General features: G+C 49.4%; 1 long non-coding RNA gene across 3 annotated transcripts; it reads right to left on the bottom strand.

Moving 5' to 3' along the window:
• On the bottom strand, positions 1-9,574 carry LOC140642776 (uncharacterized). Of its 3 annotated transcripts, XR_012039186.1 has the most exons (3): positions 9,266-9,574; positions 931-3,166; positions 1-342 (listed from the first exon to the last, which is right to left on the bottom strand). It is a non-coding gene; the product is annotated as an uncharacterized lncRNA (long non-coding RNA). The 3 variants fall into 3 exon arrangements; XR_012039185.1 differs by lacking the exon at positions 931-3,166 and having other exon boundaries at positions 9,166-9,574; XR_012039184.1 differs by lacking the exon at positions 931-3,166.
• Between the last annotated feature and the right edge of the window lie 10,407 nt (positions 9,575-19,981).

Here is a 19,981-nt window from a genome sequence, read left to right as displayed (position 1 = left end):
TAAGTGTTTCATTCTTGTCCTTTATTTGGATCAATGTCTTCAAAATAATGAGTTGGATTTCCAGCACCCACCAAGGGTGACAACTTAATTTTTTAAATTATTCTTTTTAGTATCATTATGAACTCATGGGTTTAACCTTTGATGTGCTTTAGTCTGTTACAGTTATTCTTATTGATGTTTGAATTATCCCATCTTTGGTCTGCAGAAATCTCTTCAACTTGGCTCTGGAGTCCCTCGGACATCCCATGAGTCTTGAAGCTTCTTTGCCAGATGATGCTTCAAGATGTTTCCAACTCCTTTTGGGGTCTGCTTCTTGCGTCCTGACCAGGAATCAGCCATTCTCTATGGAGAATAAATCAGGAGTCCTGATTTATTTTGGGGGAAATGGTATTCAGAGATCACAAGCAGGGTACTAGGGGTATAATAGGTTTCCGATTTTTTTTCTTTTTTTACTTTTTATTTTGAAATAATTTTAGACTTACAGTAAAGTTGCAAAAATAGCACAGAGTTCCTATATCCTCTTACCCAGCTTCCTCTCAGGTTAACATCTTACATAACCATAGTAAAATTATCAACCCCTCCCCAAAAATAACATGGCACAATACTACTAACTAAATTACAGACTAGGGGATCCCTGGGTGGCTCAGTGATTTAGCGCCTGCCTTCGGCCTGGGGCGTGATCCTGGAGACCCGGGATCAAGTCCCACGTGGGGCTCCCTGTGAGGAGCCTGTTTCTCCCTCTGCCTGTGTCTCTGCCTCTCTCTCTCTCTCTCTCTGTGTCTCTCATGAATAAATCAAATCTTTTTTAAAAAATAAAAAAAAATAAACTACAAACTATATTCAAATTTCACTGATGTCAATTTTTCCATTAATGGACTTTTTTTTCTGTTCTAAAACCCACCCCACATCAAACCTGTCATGGCTCCTTACCCTCCTCTTATCTGTTCCTCCATCTTTCCTCATCTTTCATGACCTTGACATTTGAAGAGTACTGGCCAGGTGCTTTGTAGAATATCCTGCACTTTGGGTTTGTCTTGTGTTTTCTCATGATTAGATGGAGATTATGCCTTGTAGGGAAGAATAACACTGGAGCAACCTTCTTCTCAGTGCTCCAGGGAGTATCTGATGTTCGTACGTCTTATTCTTGGATGTTAAGCTAACCACTTGGTTAAGATGGAGTCCACTAGCTCTCTCCATTGTCCAGTTAGTATTTTCCCTTTGTAGCTAACGAATACCTTACGGTAGGGTGCTTGGATGGCTACATTGGTTGAGGGTCCGACTCTTGATTTCAGCTGGGGTCATGATCTCCAGATCATGGAATTGAGCCCAGAGTTGGGGCTCCGCAATCAGCGGGAAGTCTGTTTCTCTCTCTCTCTCTGTCTCTCCCTTTCCCCACTCATGTATTCTCTCTCTCTTCCTCTTTCAAATAAATAAATTTTTTAAAAAATATGTCTTTGGGGAAATATTTTAAACTATGCAAATATTCTGTTTTTCCTCAAAATTTGCCTACTAATTTTCACATCCATCAGTGGATCTTGCCTGCAAAGATTATTATTATGGTGTTCCAGCGGTGAGTTTCTGTTTCCCTTATTCCTTTCTGCATTTTTATTAATGGGAATCCTACTGCAAGAAAGAGCTGTCCCTTCGCTCCCCTCCCCCCACTTATTTATTTATTCAATTATTCCTTTATATCAGTATGCATTTGTGGATATTTCATTCTGTGGGTTGTAATCCGGTAATAGGCTTTGAATAAATGTTTCAGGGCGAAGGGAAGGCAAGCAGAGAAGGAGAAAGAGAAGAAATTGGAAGTGGAATTTGTCTTATTTAACAAATCTTTATCAGAACACACTACACAGGTCAGGCAAAGTGTTCTAGGCATCCACGTGCTGGTAGCAGTGACTTTTCTACAAAGCAAATCTGACTCTGTTCGGAAACACCCCAAGGCCCGAGGCTTTGGGGGGCTGGTTTAGTACTTGATTGGCATTTCTGTCCTTAGGACTCAGTCTGGCCAGGACAGGCACAGTGAATCTTTCTTTTCTTTTCTTTTCTTTTCTTTTCTTTTCTTTTCTTTTCTTTTCTTTTCTTTTTTTTCTTTTCTTTTCTTTCTTCTTTCTTTCTTTCTTCTTTCTTTCTTTCTTTCTTTCTTTCTTTCTTTCTTTCTTTCTTTCTTCTCTTTTTCTTTCTTTTTCTTTCTTTCTCTTTCTTTCTTCTTTTCTTTCTTTCTTCTCTTTCTTTCTCTTTCTTTCTTTCTTCTTTTTTTTAAAAAAGATTTTATTTATTTATTCATGAGAAACAGAGAGAGAGGCAGAGTCACAAGCAGAGGGAGAGGTCAGGACCCCGGGATCATGCCCTGAGCTGAAGGCAGACTCTGCACCGCTGAACCACCCAGGCATCCCGAAAGCTGGTTTCTTTAAGTTAGGTCCTGCCCCTCCTAAGCCAACAGCCCTGCAAAGTTTCCCCCATTTCATTCCATAAAAGTTGAAGGCCTTACAATAGTTTCAGGGTCCACTACCCTGAGCCAGCCCTTCACCCTCCCTGCCCTCCTCTCTGTCCCAGGTTCCCTGGACTCTGATCGCTTCCGCTACACTCAGTCGGGGCAGGGTCTCTGCACTGGCCTGGACTGCTCTCCCCTTAGATGGCCAGTGCTCCCCAGTCCTTCTTCAGATCTTGAAGGTCCTCCTTTGCAGGTGAAGGGCCCCAACCACCATACCCCAAACTGCCCCATCTCTGCCACAGAGAGTCTTCCTTCCCTTCATAGCACTATACATTTTCTGTTTTTTCTTTTAAGATTTTATTTCTTTATTTGACAGAGAGAGAACGAGAGAGCATAAGAAGGGGGAGCGGCAGGCAGAGGGAGAGGGAGAACAGGCACCCTGCTGAGTAAGGAGCCAGATGCCTGGGATCATGACCTGAGCTGAAGGCAGAAGCTTCACCAAATGAGCCACCCAGGCGCTCCTCTTATTTGTTTTTTCATCTTCTGTCTCTTTCCACTGGAATCTAAGCTCTGGAAAACGCAGAGGGACTACAGTGGGACAGCGGGACGGGGACAATGATGGCACAACATGAAAACTCTCAGGGGTGGTCAGACGGAGGTAGCCTCGAGATCCAGAGCTAAAGATCATTTAGGTGTCAGTGGATGAATGGAGGCATGTCACGGAGAAATAGTCTGTTAGGAAACAAGTGAGAGAGAGCAGGTCATTCAAGGGAGATTGTGAATGGCCGGGACATGGAGTCACCTCAGCACTCCAGCTCCCCTACGTCCAGCGTCTCCAGTGTGCCAGGCCACCCACCCACGAGACATTCAGAGAGGAGGGGAGAGTGGCAAAGGAAACCACACCAGCCCCCGGACTCACCAGGGAGATAATGAACAGGGTAAAGGCGTGACGGTTTAATTGCACTCAGAGCAAGTGCTGGGAAGGAACAGAGAAGAATGGCTGCCGAAGTCACCTTTGAGGGGGCAGGGAGAAGAGGGGCTGGGGCAAGGGGGGCAGGGCCTGGGGACAGGCTGTCTGGGCAGGAGGAGCACTCCAGTACCAACCCTCCAAGTAGGAAAAACTACTGGGCATCAAAAACAAGACCTTAGAGACATGGAGGAGGGAATGTGGGGCCAGATTTTTCTGGAGAAGGTGGAGTTTGGCCTTTACCCCCAAGACAGAGAGACACTGAGGGGTTCGAAGCTTAGAAATGACACTGTGTGACTTATATTCTAGGGGAGAGTCCATCTGCTCTTCTCTGAAGAATCAGGGACTCTACTCAACAACGCCTAGTTCTTCAGCTTTTTTTTTTGTTTTTAATATTGTATTTATTTATGTGTGAGAGAGAGCACACATGCCATTGTAGGAGCAGGGAAGGGGCAGAGGGAGAGGGGCCAGCAGACTCCCTCCCTCCCTGCTAGGTGCAGAGCCCCCCCAACCCGGAGTGGGGGCTGGGGCTCAATGCAGGGTGCATCCCAGGACCCCGAGATCTTGACTCAAGAAGAGCGGAAGTCAGGCACTTAACCCATTGAGCCACCCAGGCACCTTTCAACTTTTTCTTAATAACTGCTTCCCCCAAATTCTTAGGACTGAATAACGGGCATGAGTAGGGGACCCCCCCAAATTTGCAGCCTCCCGTTTACTTTCTGACTCCCGTTTGTCCTTCGGGTTCGTTTTTCTTCTTTGCATTAATTATAATTTGTAATTATATTTGTAAGAGCGTCTATTTGTTTATAATGTCTGGGCCACCGACCACCGTTTTAATTGTAGAGTATATACTTCCATTTGTTTCCAAAATAATTTTACATGAGAAGAGTAATAATGCCTCATACTTACTGAGCCATTACTATGTGACGGCAAGATTCTGAACACTTTAAGGAGCATAAACACATGAAAACCTTACTGCCACCTTGTGAGGTTGCACTAGTTTTTAATCTTCATTTTACAGATGAAAAGACATGAGACCCTTAATATGTGGGATCACACTCCATAGGCGATCCCCAAACTTTTTTTTTAAAGATTTTATTTATTGGGGATCCCTGGGTGGCTCAGCAGTTTAGCGCCTGCCTTTGATCCAAGGTGTGATCCTGGAGTCCCGGGATCAAGTTCCACGTCGTCGGGATCCCTGCATGGAGCCTGCTTCTCCCTCTGCCTGTGTTTCTACCTCTCTCAATCTCTGGGTCTCTCATGAATAAATAAATAAAATATTAAAAAAAAAGATTTTATTTATTTATTCACAGGAGACACAGAGAGAGGAAGAGACACAGGCAGAGGGAGAAGCAGGCTCCATGCAGGGAGCCCGATGTGGGATTCAATCCTGGATCCCAGGATCACGCCCTGAGCAAAAGGCAGACGCTCAACCACTGAGCCACTCAGGCATCCCCCCAAAACCTTCTTTTATTCAATTATGTTTTGGAGATCACTTCTGGTCCTTGTAAAGCTGTATTCCATTGTATATTAATCTTCCAATTTACTTTGAAAAAATATAAAGTCAGGGGGATCCTTGGGTGGCTCAGTGTTATGCGCCTGCTTTTGGCCTGGCCGTGATCCTGGAGACCCAGAATCAAGTCCCACATCGGGCTTCCTGCATGGAGCCGGCTTCTCCCTCTGCCTGTGTCTCTGCCTCCCTCTCTCTCTGTGTCTCTCATGAATAAATAAAATCTTTTCCTGGGGGATCCCTGGGTGGCTTAGAGGTTTAGCATCTGCCTTTGGCCCAGGGCATGATCGTGGAGTCCTGGGATAGAGTCCCACATCAGGCTCTCTGCATGGAGCCTGCTTCTCCCTCTGCCTGTGTCTCTGCCTCTCTCTCTCTCTGTGTGGGTCTCTCATGAATAAATAAAATCATTTAAAAAATAAATAAATAAAAATAAAATCTTTTCCTAAAAAAAAATGAAAAAATATAAAGTCCAATTTGCTAAGTTAATGGGCAGGTACTAAGGGAAACTTTATAGTAACCTCAGGTACCCTAGGATGGATTAGGGAGAAGCAGAGAGAGAGAGAGAGAGAGAGAAGCCTGGGGCGGCCTTTCTCCAGCCTGAGAAAACTTTGTGTTGCCAATCTGGCCTTTCTCTAAGGTTTAAAGTTGTTTAAAGGCTTAAAGACCAGCAGTCCTCTCTTTTTCCACAGAAGACCAGGGCTAGAGTTGTGCTATCGGGTCATAGGGCTCTCCTGGTCAGCATGGACCGTTGCAGCCAGAGTAGAACTTGGGGGAATTTTTTTGCCTTTCTCGGCTGCCCTCAGTGGGCCCTGCCTTCATTGCCTGCAGGCTCAGCAATGCTCTCCAGACTCGGGCCCTGGCCAGCCCTCAAGCCTCTTGTCTCCCTCCCCCACTGCACCCCTCCCCCAGCTCACCTTCCTTCTGGGCCCTGGAGCTCCCAGATCTTTACACTCTACATTACAGGATTTGACAATGACTCGGTTTGTCTGCATTTCCTCCCAGACCACCAGCTTCAGGAGGTGGGGGCAGGTTCTGCTTTGCTCCTAGAGTCCCCAGCTCCTAGCACGGCCTCCAGCTAAGAACATGAAGTTGAATAAATACTTGCTGAGCAAATGGATGTTTGTAGTGAGAAAATAGTGGAGAGTTATTATAATGGCCAAGGTGAAAATTAAGGTAGGTCTGTGTTGGGTCAGTGGTGAGCAGTGAAGGTGGGTGTGGGTGGGGGAGCCCGGAGGGCAGAGATTTGCAGAGGTAGAATTTAGAGGGTTTTTTGAGTGTGCTTGTTTGTTTTTAATTTATTTATTCATGAGAAACACTGAGACTGGTAGAGACATAGGCAGAGGGAGAAAAAGGCTCCCTGCGGGGAGCCTATGCAGGACAGGATCCCCAAATCCCCAGACCCCAGGATCACGACCTGAGCCAAAGGCAGATGCTCAACCACTGAGCCACCCAGGTGTCCCTAGAGGTTTGTTTTTAATGAGGAAAAAATACACAATGGCCAGTCCTCATTCTATTTGTCCCAAAGGGGTAACTTGTCAGTGGGGCAGATTATTGAGAGCCCCTGAAGGTGTTTGAGTAGAAGAGCAATTGCTCCGTGATAGCCATTGTTCTGCATGCAGGAAGTTGCTTCAGTCTGAAGGTAATAGGGGTCTGAGCCCGGTCTGGAGGGCAAGTCTGGAGGGCCCCTCACCCCTCAGGCCACCTTGCCTGGACCCACACACCGCCCCAAAATCCCAACAGGTGCAGCCAATTCGGAGATACTCCGTTCTCTCAGGCTCATGCGTGTGCAGGTATGGGTGATACCCTGCCTGCAAAATTGCAACTGCAGAGAAACGGCTGTTGCCATGGTAACAGGGTCGCTTTGGCAGGTTCCCTCAGACTTGGCTTCTGAACCACACTGGGAGGGAAGGAAGGCCAGTTTACCACCTGGTGGCCCGGGGGCCCTGCCGCCCAGTAAGTGAAGGAAAGGCCCACCTGTTTATCCTAAATTCAAGTCCTAGTGGAATAAGATGACCTGGGTTCAAATCCTGACTCTGACACTTTCCGTCCTCAAGTCACTGAACTTTTCTGTGCTGCATTTCCCCCAAGAGTGAAATGGGTGTGAGAGGGTTAGATGAGACTGATACATGAAAAGTCTTTAGCACAAACCTGGTATGTGGTAACCCTTAGCTAATATTAAATCACCTCACCGTCTCCCCTCCTCCCTCAACCCTGGGTCCTCTGCAGAAGTTTGACAGCAACCCACAGGCGTCTTTACATAGCAAAGCCACAGTGAGGGTGCAGGACAGGTTTCTAGGACAGTTAAAAAAGCAGGCCTGAGACAGGAAGGGGAAGGTGGGCTTTAGCAGCTCCCTGTAGCAAGGCCAAGAGCTTCCTGGACCCTCCTGTGGCCAGCACAGCTTGCCCCCAGACCTGCCATTGGTCTTCTCTGAGGATGTTGGGCCGGCATGCAACCACATTATGATTATTAGCTTAAGGCATATCTTAGAAACTCATTCATTTATTCTTGCATTCATTTGACTCAGTCTATGCTGTGCTGGACATTAGGGGATCCTGTCCTCAAGGAGCTCACGGTCCTTGTAGAGGAACCAAAAGAGGAAATACATGACTGTGCTCTGGCAGCATCTGGACCATCTGGCCCTGCCTGGGGGAGCAAGTGTGGACAGGGGTCGCCCCAGGTGGAAGGCTCAGCTGTGGCAAGGCAGGGAAGTAAGGACCTCGGTTCGGGTGCATCTTAGAGCCTGCAGTGGGATGGCTGGGGAACAGGCTAAGCCACCTGATAAAGTGCAAGACTTCCTTCAGAGAGCAAGGGATTGACTGCCCAGGGGTTTTAAGGATGGAATTTGCTTTTTCCAGAGATGCAGGATAGGGATGGATTGAAAAGGGAGAAGCAGCAATTGGGGTAAGAGAGGGAAAGGGAATGATGCTGTGTGGTGATCTGGGACAAATGGTGAAATCTGGATTTGAGGGACATTTAGGACATTTAGCATCAGTAGGACCTGGCCCCTGGCTAAGGTGATGGCCAGACAGTCCAGGCCCCTGTGCTGACTCTGGTCCCTGCACTGAGAAAACCAGGCCACTCAGCTGCCATGGGAGTTATGCAAGACCAGCAAGGCAGGGTGGGAAGCTCATTGCTTTCAGAGTCTGTCCAACACCAAAGTGCAGCCTGGGTTTGGCTGAACTACCTGACTGACCTGTCTGTGTCCCCTCCTAATATGAGAGCATGAACCTGGCACAGCACAGACACTCAGTAAACAGTAGCTGGGATCATGAATTTGTTATGACTGTGAGGAGCACCAAAGACAGCCTCCATCCACTCAGTATTCACCCACTAAACACCCTGGGGACAGACCCTGGACATGACCAACTGAGCCTAGTGCTGAAACTGAATAACAGAAGGGCGGAGACATCAGGCAATAAACACAACAGGATTTGCTTGGGAAGGAAAGCTGTTTCCTTCAGAGCTCTTCACAATGCAAAGTTGTCAGGGGGGGAAAATTTTCAAGCCTGTCAAGGGGCCAGGGTCTGGGTTCTTTCTTAGAATCTACACTGAGGCTCACCAACGTTTGGGGGGGACACCAACAGTGTTCAGGCCTGTGGCCTTTCTAAAAACAGGCCAGGGAGCAAATACTCCAAGTGTAAGGCATTACCTGGAGATCCTTGGCCCTGACACACAGAAGGGCCCAGGGCAGGACGGGGCCCAGAGCGGGCTGGCTTCCGGCATCTTCCAGGGCCCACTTCCTGGCCCCAGGGAAAGAGGTGATTGACTGTTTTATTGGCTTCTCCAGGCCCGGCCTGCTGCCTTTATCATGCAGCCTCCACCCAGCACAGGCCTGGTGCCAGAAGCCTCGGAATATTTAATGCGAGGAAGGAATGACAACCTGTGTGACTGGGTCTGTCCCAAACTGAAGTGTCTCGTGGCACCTTTGCCAGGTTCGTGCTGAGCATTTTCTTCAGGAGCAAGGAGCCTGAGGACGTTTTGTTGGGCAGGGCGGGTGCGAACACAGATGCTGTATTTTGAACCCATCCCATTACACAGACCAGGAATGCAAGGCACAGAGGGGCGACCTGCTGAGGTTGCACAGATCCCCTGTGCAAGCGCCCCCTGCCCCTACAGCGTCCGGGCTACGCGGTCCCCGTCCCTTGTACCCCCACCCCGGCCCCCCAGGCCCCGGATGACGCAGGGGAGGCTCCTCAGTGCTGTGGTTAAAGGGAATAAACGCCCCGACCGTCCAGCCCAGCCGCAGCACCGACCTTCTGCTTTGGGAGGTTTCCCGCAGCCGCCCCCTGCCTGAGCCCCTGCACCGCCTCGCCGCGCCCTGCTCGCAGCTCGGAAACGCCCCCAGGCTCACACCTGCCTCCCGGGCGTGAGCCGCCCGCGTCGGGCGCCGGCGCCATTGCTGGGGCGGCGCGCAGGGGCTCTCCCGCCGGGTCGGGCCGCGGCCCGCGTGTCTTCCTACGCTCGAGTCTCGTGCCTGCGCGCCCCGAGCGCGTCCGCCCGCCCAGGGTTCCGGCCCGAGGCGCAGGGAGGGCGGAGGGAAAGGGCACTCGGACGGGAAAACAAAACCCCAGCGGCTTCCTTCCCCCGGCCCCGGAGACACAAAGGGCCCGCGCGGGGTGGCGGGGGCGCGGGGAGGCGGCGCTCCGGCCCACGCTCGGCCCGGCCCGGCCGCGGGCGCGCAGGGCCTTCGGCGGGGGCGGCCACACCCCGGCCCCGGCCCCGCCCCGCCCCGCCCCGCCCCGCCGCGCTCGCGTCCTGGGGGCCGGGGGTGCAGGCGCGGGGGCCCCGGGGCGGCGGAAGTCACCTCGCCCCCGGCCGCTTCTCTCTCGAGCCTTTGTGGGAACCGAAGCCCCCGCGCCCCCCGCGATCTGCGCGCGCCGCCCGCCCCCAGCCCGACCCGCGGCTCGCCCGGCCGTCGGGGGTCGCAGCCTCCGCCGCCCCGGGTCTGCGGTCACGTGCCCGCGGGGGGCGGGGAAGGGAGGCGCCCGGGGTCCCCGCGCGGCACGTGCAGGGCCTCGCCGGGGGCGGAGCTCCGGCCGCGCCGCCGCGGGCTGGGCTCCGGGCACAAAGGGGGCGGGGGCGGGGGCGGGCCGAGCGGGGAGCCCCTGCCCGGTGGCGCCCGGCGGCCGGCGCGGGCGGTCAGCCGTCCCGACCCCCCCGGGGGCGGACCTCGGGGACTCGGGCTGACCTTAGGCCAACGGAGGAGCGCGGCCCCTGCGGGCGGTGCGGGGGGTGGTAACCTTGGGCTTTCTACTGGGCTCTACTGCGGGCAACTTTTAACCCAAAGCAAAGTCGTGGCGGGGAAACGAGCCCCCAGGTGCTCAGCGCCCAGGTACACGTCTCAGCTCGGGCCGCGCTGGCTCTGCGGTCCCCTCACCCCCTGCCACCGTCCCTCGCCAGCGTCGTGGAACCAACCTAGCGTCGGGTCGCGTTTGGCTTGTGCGCTCGCTGCCCCCGACTAGATCGCTGGTTCTGAGGGAAAGCCTGCTGTTCGCTTAGAAAACTTTTAAGAAACGGAGGAGATTAAGATATTAAGGAGGGGCGGTAAAGACGTTGATTGGAGCTGATAGGGAGATCCACACAGGGGTGGGTGGGAGGCGTGGAAAGACAGAGGGTGGGGGAAGACGCTGGCGGGGCTTTCTGGAACGTGAGGTTGCCCCGGCGAGATCTTGAACGGAGGAGCCAGTGAGCTGGGGAGAAGGGGTGAGAAGGGGTGAGGCAGGGCGCTAATTGAAGGTCGAAGTGGCCACATTTGCTGATGGACTGGACCGAGAGCTTGAGGGAGGGAGAGGCTTCAAGAATGGGAAACGAGGTGGCTGGTTGTGCTTTTCTTATTTTGAATATTTTATTTATTTATGAGAAACAGAGAGAGGCAGAGGCAGGCTCCATGCAGGGAGCCCGACGTGGGACTCGTGACTCGATCCCGGGTCTCCAGGATCAGGCCCTGGGCTGAAGGCGGCGCTAAACCGCTGAGCCACCTGGGCTGGCCAGGTGGTGCTTTTCTTAACTGCAGTGGGGATCAGCTATGGGAGAGAAAAATCAAAATCCAGTCCGGGCATGTTACATCTGAGCTGCCACTTAGCTATCCAAGTGGACATGCCACAGTGGAGGCGTTTCAAGAGAAATCTCAGAGACAGAGGAGGACTAGAGATACAAATCCGGGAGCCGAGAGCATGTAGTATATTCAGAATCGTAGGACTGAGCTTGGTGTGAATAGTGTCCCGGGAAGTTGGAGGGATAGCAAGAGAGAGTGCTCTCTCAGGAATCAAGGGGAGAGAGTGTTCCTTGGAAGAGGGAGGGATCCACAGTGTGAAATGCCGCTGAGAGGTCAAGGAAGGGGAGGACAAGAAATTGACCATGGGATTTAGTAACATGGAAGCCCTTGGTGACCTTGGCAAGAACAGTTTCAAAGGAGTGACAGAGCTGAAACCAAAGCAGACATATTTGTGAACTAGAGGAAGAGAGTGATTAGTTAATCTCTGAAGAAATTTTAATGTGGGGACACCTGGATGGCTCAGCGGTTGGGCGTCTGCCTTCAGCTCAGGAAGTGATCCTGGAGTCCTGTGATGGAGTCCCACATCGGGCTCCCTGCGTGGAGTCTGCTTCTCCTTCTGCCTGTGTCTCTGCCTCTCTCTCTGTGTCTCTCATGAATAAATAAAATCTTTTAAAAAAAAAAGCTTAATGTGAAGGAAAGCTAGAGATAGGAGGCCGAAGAAGGCCTACAGACAAGGTACATTTCAGAACAAAACAGGGGCACCTGGTGGCTCAGTCAGTTTGAGTGTCTGACTCTTGACCTCAGGTCTTGATTTCAGACTTGTGAGTTCAGGCCTGACCTTGGGCTCCAGGCTGGGTGTGGAGCCTACCTAAACAAAACAAACCCAAAACAAGCTTTTAATACAGAAAATGTAAAGCTAACACAAAAGTAGAAATAATAATCTGAGGAGCCCATTTCCATCACCTAGCTTCAGTGATAATCTACAGCCAACTTTGTTTCATCTATGCCTGCCTAGTTATTTTTTTTTTTTGCCTAGTTATTTCAAAGCAAATCTCAGAACTCATTCTACTTCACTCATAGACTTCTGTGTATGTATCTCTAATAGATAGGAATTCAATCTAATAATCCAAGATTTTAGTTGTTTTTTTTAAGATTTTGTGTTTTTTTAAGATAGTCACAGCATAATTATCACACCTAAAATAATTGGCAATAATTCCTTAATATCTATGTGGTCACAAGTGTTCACATTTTCCTATCTCATACATGATTTCTTTTTATATTTGGTTTGTTATAATCAGGATCCAAATAGGTCTGTCTATTGCATTTGTTTGGTATGTCTCCTTAATCTCTTTTTTCCTTAATCTCTTTTAATCTATAACAGTCCCCACCCCTACTCCCACCCCCCTTTCTTTTAATTTTTTTTAATTTTTCATTTATTTATTTATTTTTTACTTATTTTAATTTTTTTTTAAAGAAGCCAAATCAGGGGTGCCTGGGTGGCACAGTTGGTTAAGCGTCTGCCTTTGGCTCTAGTCATGATCTCAGGTCCTGGGATGGAGCCCCATGTCGGGTTCCTTGCTCAATGGGGAGTCTGCTTCTTCCTCTCCCTTTACCCCTCCCCCCTGCTCTTGTGCTCTCTCTAATAAATAAAATCGTAAAAGAAAGAAAAAAAGAAACCAAATCATTTGTCTTTTAGAATTTCCCATATCCTGGGTTTTGCTGATGGCATCCTTATGATGATGCTGTAACATCCCAAGGTGTCACATAAAGTCTGGTTGTCTCTGTGAGAGGTATGTGTCTTACACAATGCTCTGGTGTCTTCAGCCGGAACCTGCGAGTATGAAGGTCCCCACCAGCCTTTCGCCTGTCACCCCCACAGCCTTGCAACCCCAATCAAACAGTGGTGAAGAGAAAGCTTCCTGAGGGGCAGGGCATGGAGAATATTTCATTGTTCACATGTTCTAGACTTAGAAGTAACCTGAAATTGGACTTAGGTGCAGCATAGGCCTGGAAGATGGGTAACAGGAAATCTGGGGAAGAGGTGTGTGAATGAACTCCTCAGAATGGGCACCATGTGGACATATCTGTGTCCCGTGAGCACGTGAATGCTTCCTGAGGGACATCTGCTGCAGAGGAGGCTCTCAGTAACTAGGTGGACAAAATGACACATTCTGTGGATGTCATTCAGCTTCTCCCCGCCAGCCCCCAGTGCTTGTTCAGTGGATCCTCTGGGCAGTGATCGGGGAAATGAACTAAACAAATAGCAAAGACATCCCCTCATCAAACTGACCTGGCTACTGCATTCCTGAGTTTTCAACCTCCCAACAGCAGAGACCAACCCTGACATTGCTTCCAGTATGGAGGACCAACCAGCCACCTGTTGGACTCCTTTGTTCATGAAGGAGATAATAGTTTGCCCTCACCAAAAGAAATAGGCATTCTGGATAGGGTTAGCTTCCCTGTCTGCAGGGTTTTTGCCAGCGCCACCGCCCATGGACTTCTGGAATGCCTTTTGCACTCTCACGGTATTCCACACAACAATGCTTCTGATCAAGGGAATCATTTCCTAGCAGAATTGCAGCTGTGAGCATACGTGCACAGAACTCACTAATTTTTTTTAAGGTTTTATTTATTTATTTTTATTTGAGAGTGAGAGAGGGCAGGGTGGGGCAGGAGCAGAGGGAGAGGGACAAGCAGACTCCTCACTGAGCCCATAGCCCAGCTAGATGCTCAATCCCAGGATGTTGAGGTCATGACCTGAGCCAAAATCGAGAGTCAGATGCTTAACCAACCAAGCCACCCAGACACCCCCAGAACTCACTAATACTACTACGTTCTGCCCAGAAGCAGCTGGCCTGAAAGAATGGCAGGGTGACCTATTGAAGACTCTGTTCTGGCATTAGTGGAAAAACTCCCTGAAAGGATGGTGTCTGTCTTACACAGTGCTTTGGACCTGTGACCAATATGTGGTGCTATTCAAAGTTCTGGAACAGGAGCAGCTCTTCTCATTACTACATCTACTGCTAATTTCTCCTCCCACAACTTTCAGCTTGATGGGAGGTCTTAATTCCCAAGGGAGATATGAACTATAAGGGGACGGAGCTATGGTTCCACGGAATTGGAGTCTGGACATTCTGCATTTCTCGGTTGGTGAAGAAAGAGCTTACTCTGCTAGCCTGGATGATTCACCTCAATTGCCAAATCAAGCTGTTGGTTACAACGTGTGCAGCAAAACTATGTCTGGAACCCAGAGGCTTCCACATGGCACCTCTTATTACTTGCATGTCCAGTATTAAAAATTAATGGGAAATCAAAGTAACTGATAAAGTAGGACCACTGAGAATTCAGATCCTTTAAAAATGAAGTTTTGAGGGACACCCAGGTGGCTCAGCAGTTGAGCATCTGCCTTCGGCTCAGGGCGTGATCCCAGGTCCAGGGATCGAGTCCCGCATCAGGCTCCCTGTAAGGATCCTGCTTCTCCCTCTGCCTGCGTCTGTTTCTCTGTGTGTCTCTTATGAATAAATAAATAAAATCTCTCTTTTTAAAAATATTTATTTATTTATGATAGACCTAGAGAGAGAGAAAGAGAGGCAGAGACACAGGAGGAGGGAGAAGCAGGCTCCATGCTGGGAGCCTGATGTGGGACTTGATCCTGGGACTCCAGGATCGTGCCCTGGGCCAAAGGCAGGTGCTAAACCGCTGAGCCACCCAGGGATCCCCAATAAAATCTTTTTTTAAAAATGAAGTTTGGGGCAACCCGGGTGGCTCAGCGGTTTAGCGCCGCCTTCAGCCCAGGGCGTGATCCCAGAGTCCTGGGATCGTGTCCCATGTCGGGCTCCCTGCATGGAGCCTGCTTCTCCCTCTGCCTGTGTCTCTGCCTCTCTCTGTGTGTCTCTCATGAATAAATAAGTAAATAATTTTTTAAAAAATGAAGTTTTGAGACACTCTGCCAGGTAAAGAATGCTAACCTGTTGAAGTTCTGGCTGAGGGTAAAAGGACAGAGTGGGTAGCGCAAGAGGGAATAAATAAATATTAACTGCAGCCTTGTGAGCAGTTACAGACCTGATGTGGAAGATTGTGGCAGCTCCCTACTGCAGCTGTGTCCTTTGGAGGTCATTCTAACATTGTATCAGACCAGCAGCTTACGATGTATGTGGTAGGATGGGTGTCAAAGTAATCAAGATTCTTTAGGACTATATTGTGATAGAAACCAGGAGAGTTAAGTTAGCCTGGGGCTAAGACAGGGAATGTGGCCTGCTGTTCATCACAGATGAATGCAATCTGCTTCTTGGTCGCCATTGAAAACAGTGCATTTGCCAGATTAATAGCTGCACACAGAGCACTAGAGGCTTCGCTGCTGTATCACAGTAAATATGCTGCATCTGGCACAGCAGCTGTGATTAGGGCTACCGTTTGGTTAAGTTAGGGTAGTCCACTGTCATTTACCGTGATCCATCTGGCTTTTGCAAGGGCTAGTCCAGTGAATTAAACATGATACCAATCTCTTCCATTCCACCTGGGCCGTAGGAGTGCTTCTGATTTGCTGTGTTGGCCAAAGGAAAGACTCAGACAGTTTCGGGGACTTCAGCTTGGTCTTTCCAAACACAGTGGTTTTTACTCTCCAAGTCAAGGAATAAATGTGTAGGTTCTGCTGGCTGCTAAGTAAATCCGTTCTGATCCTTCAAAGATTTGGGGGAGGGATGCCTGGGTGGCTCAGTGGTTGAGCATTTGCCTTTGGCTCAGGTCATGATCCCGGGGCCCTGGGATAGAGTCCTGGATCGGGCTCCCCTCAGGGAGCCTGCTTCTCCCTTTGTTTGTGTCTCTCTGTCTTTCATGAGTAAATAGGCAAAATCTTAAAAAAAAAAAAAAAAAAAAGATTTGGGGAAAATGGCTAGAGGACCATGACTCCATTTTTCACCAGCTTCTGAATGCCCCCATTCTAACAAGAGGGCCATGATGGCACTTGGGTTGGTCTCCTGGTATCAGGGTCATCTCAGACCTGTATCTAACAGCCCTTGAAAGATCTGGGCATTCACCTCTTCTGTAGTGAATATTTATTCTGATAAGTGAGTAAAAGTCCTTTTGGAGAAGCTGGGAACTTCTTTTGTATATACTTGTTGTGATACTTTGGGGTCCTTCCTCGAGGAATCCTGGCCTCCTCTTCCTTTGATGGCTTCTGGTGGAAGAACCAGTTCATGTTTGCCCAATAGGTGAGAAATGTAGATTTTCCAATTTAATGGCTGACATGAGCCATCTGCCAAAACCATCAATTACCACACATCTCTGTGCGGAAGGCCATCTGATTGCCATTCCAATTTTCTTCCCCATTACAGTCATTGTATCTGTCTTGCCTCTGATGATTACGTGCTACCACCTGACCTCTGCTAGTCAGACTCCTGTCATCCACATTGTCACCGAAGAGCCCAAGTCAGTAGGTGCATCTTTTTTGTAAGCCCAGGCCCATAGGATGGCTGCCACTGTTCCTCAACAATTTTGACCTCTTATAGGTAGGTGCATTCCAAACTGCTTCAGTAAAGACTGCCTTCCAGAGATTGTGGTCAGCTGGTAGGTTCTCTGGTTTTACATGACAAATCCATTCGAACATGCTCACCTCTCTCAGCTTTTTGTCTTCTCCATCCCGCCCAAGCAAGGCCAACATTTTCATCTCATTTACTGTAGGATATCTTTGTTTGCAAGCTTCGAGGGGCCGTTATGGAGAGTATTAGAACTGGAATTCCAGGAGTCCTTGCCAGAATATTAAATCCTGAGTCCTGAGAGGGTTTCCCAAATCAATAAATTCATCCCTTTCCAGGCTTCTAATCCACCCTCCCTGATCCATTGCTCTCGGGACACATTCCCAGGCATGGCCTTGTTCCTGCTGAAACAGATTAGCCAGGTTCTGAAGCTCTTTTGTAAAACTTGATCCTAGTTTTTGGTCTTAGAAACCTTGAGGTCAGGAAAGGGTGGACCTCAAGGAGGCAGGTATCATCCTACAAGACACCTGCCACTGGTGAGGTCTTTACGAGGAGGCTGTGTTCTCTTCATGAAAGGCCAGTTCTGCTGTCCCAGATGGTGAGGGTGATCTGGGTGGGTATTTAAGATTCTCAGCTGAGGGCAGCCCCAGTGGCTCAGCAGTTTAGCGCTGCCTTCAGCCCAGGGCGTGATCCTGGAGACCCAGGATCGAGTCCCACGTAGGGCTCCCTGCATGGAGCCTGCTTCTCCCTCTGCCTGTGTCTCTGCCTCTCTCTCTGTTTCTCGAATAAATAAAGTCTTTAAAAAAAAGAAAAGATTCTCAGCTGAATCTGGTCCAATGTCATATCCAGGTCTCAGAGCTCCATTCCTACCCTTTCCAATCCCTAGCAGAGCCCCACATCTGGCTCCCTGCTCAGAGGGGAACCTGCTTCTCTCTCTCCCTCTGCACCACCCTGCCCCTGCTTGTGCTCTCTCTCACTCTCTTTCTCAGTCAAATAAATTAAAAAAAAAAAAAAAAAAAAAAAAAGGTTTGGGCCTGAATTTCAGCACTGTCTGTCCTCTAGCTACAGGAGATAAGGGCCTCTTTGGATACCACCATGGAAATTTCTGTTTGTTTGTTTTTTTTCTTTTTTTAAGATTTTATTTATTTATTCATGAGAGACACAGAGAGAGAGAGGCAGAGACACAGGCAAAGGGAGGAGCAGGCTCCATGCAGGGAACCTGATGCGGGACTCAATCCTGGGACTCCAGGATCACGCCCCAGGCCAAAGGCAGGCATTAAACCACTGAGCCATCCAGGGATCCCCAATTTCTGGTTTTTATATTGTGCTTTGAGTTGATAGTGCACTGACTTGAGCCTGCTATTTTCTTCCTTCTGGACTTTAATGGCCATTAAGACAGCCAACAAGCTTCATAATCCTTATAATAACCATTACTCTCCTATTTTTTAAAGACTTTTTTATTTATTTATTTATTCATGAGAGACACACAGAAAGAGGCAGAGACATAGGCAGAGGAAGAAGCAGGTTCCCTGTGGGGAGCTGGGTGCAGAACTCGATCCCAGGACCCCGAGATCACAACCTGAGCCAAAGGCAGACACTCAACCACTGAGTCATCCAGGTGCCCACCCTCCTATTTTTCAAGTGGTAGAGTTGTCACAGGCTCCAGTGAATCTTCTACCTATACCCCCTTCCGAGTAACCAAAAGTTAGAGTCCTAGTAATGTGCTGATACAGCACGCTTGAGGTGCTCTCCATCCCACTTAACATCAAAACAGTGCCCTCGTTGACACCTAGCTGGTTCTGATCTGATTCTAAAATCCCATCCGGAGAGCTTACTTCCTGGAATCACTCTGGTAACATCTTGTTTTAGATTCCATCAAAGACAGATCCTCAGGCAAGAGTTTGAGAGCAGATAGCTTATTTCGAAGATGACCCCAGGAAGCCCCAGTAGAATCGATGGAAAGGTGAGACAGGAGAGGTAAGGAAGCTAGGGTATGGGGTGTGGTTGATATATGGGTACGTGAACGTGCCATCACCACTGTGGGCAACGAGGACTCCCTTTAGGAAGTGTGCAGAGCTCTCCTCTGGACTGTTTCACTCTAGAAGTAAGGAAGCTTGGCATTTATCCACTAACTTCCACCTCCCACCATTCAAGGATTGCTCTTGGGAGTGCTAATTTCCTAGCACTTGCACAGTGCCCACGTTCTGGCTGGGCATAATCCTGTGATCGGGGAAAGTGATTTGGGCCGAGAGTCTTGGGTGCTTGCCCTGGGAAGCCTTGGGGTACAGAGGAATGACCAATACTTTGAGGACCTGATTGGGTGCTGCTGATGCTGAAGACTGGGTCCCAGGCCCACAGGCCCTCCTCCAGGTTATCACATGGCCCAAGGCCCTGTGTGATCCAGCCTCGCCTCATTTTGTGTGTTCTCTTTTTCACTCATGCTGGTCTGTTTCTCTGTTCATGAATTCCTTTATTTGTTTCTAGGCAGGAAAACAGAAACCAAACCGGTTATTTTAACCGGCAGAAATTAACGTAGGAAATTAGTTAAACAGATATTAGAAGACTGAAAGGCAGGAGAGGAACACTACCTAACACAGAGATGGTAGGCAGGGCGAGATCATCCAGGACCTGTGAGCTGTGTAATGCTCTTGAGGGGAACAAGTGAGAAAGTATTTGGGAACCACCCAGGCAGCATCTTGGCCTTGCATGGCACGTGAATGCTTCCCCTTTTCCCTTCTTGTCTCTGTTCCATCTTTGACTTTATTCTGCAAGCATTCTACTGACCAGGGCTGTCCTCCGGTCCCTATGCCCAGAGTAGGCCATGCAGGGATGCATGCCTCACCTCTGTCTCAAAAGAACTCTGATCTTCCTGTCTGAACTTTAGGATGGGCTTGAACCTTGTGGATACAAGGATTTGGGGAATCTTGTTCTGCCCTTTGCTCTGTTGATATTGAGCTTCCCATGGCCTCAGGTGTGCCATGCAGTACTGTACCTCAGGGCCTTTGCTTATGATGCCTATCCTATGATGCTCCTGGGCCCCGGCACATGGTTTCCTCTGTTCCTTCTTCCTCTTGTATCAAATTCTTGATCCTCCTCAAGACCTAATAGAACTATCCCCCTTCCCTCCCGGACTTCCCTGCTTTGGAATTGACATATGCATACACACACCTATTATAGCTTGTATTACAGCTCTTTTTTTTTAAATCTGTTTTTCTCCTGCCCAGAGTATGACCTCCTTTGAGGCCTCATTCATCCCTGTATCTTCATTCATTCATGCAATGAGTCTTTTTTGAGTCCCTAACTATCCCAGGCGTGGGAGCAGCTCAGTCAATGTCTGCTGGAGGGATGAATGAACTGGTGTGTGGTTGCCATCCCGATGGATGCTATGTTGCTAGGTGACAGGCTCTAGTGATGATTAGCGAGGAGGGGGCGTGACCGTTGTCATGTGAGATGAGAGTAAGCATCGACACATCTTCCCGTTGGATCGGGGAAATGTCGTGGGTGGAAGTACCACACTTAGCACTGCCAGTGAGGCAGGGGTGAGGTGGGGCCCCTGACGGTGGGTGGAGAGAGAAGGGACAGTAGGAGACTTTCCAGGAT

The sequence above is a fragment of the Canis lupus genome, chromosome 11 (assembly GCF_048164855.1).
Source record: "Canis lupus baileyi chromosome 11, mCanLup2.hap1, whole genome shotgun sequence".
Classification (NCBI taxonomy): Eukaryota; Metazoa; Chordata; class Mammalia; order Carnivora; family Canidae; genus Canis; species Canis lupus.
The sequence above is the reverse complement of the archived record's forward strand: the minus strand, read 5'-3'. Positions and strand labels throughout refer to the sequence as shown.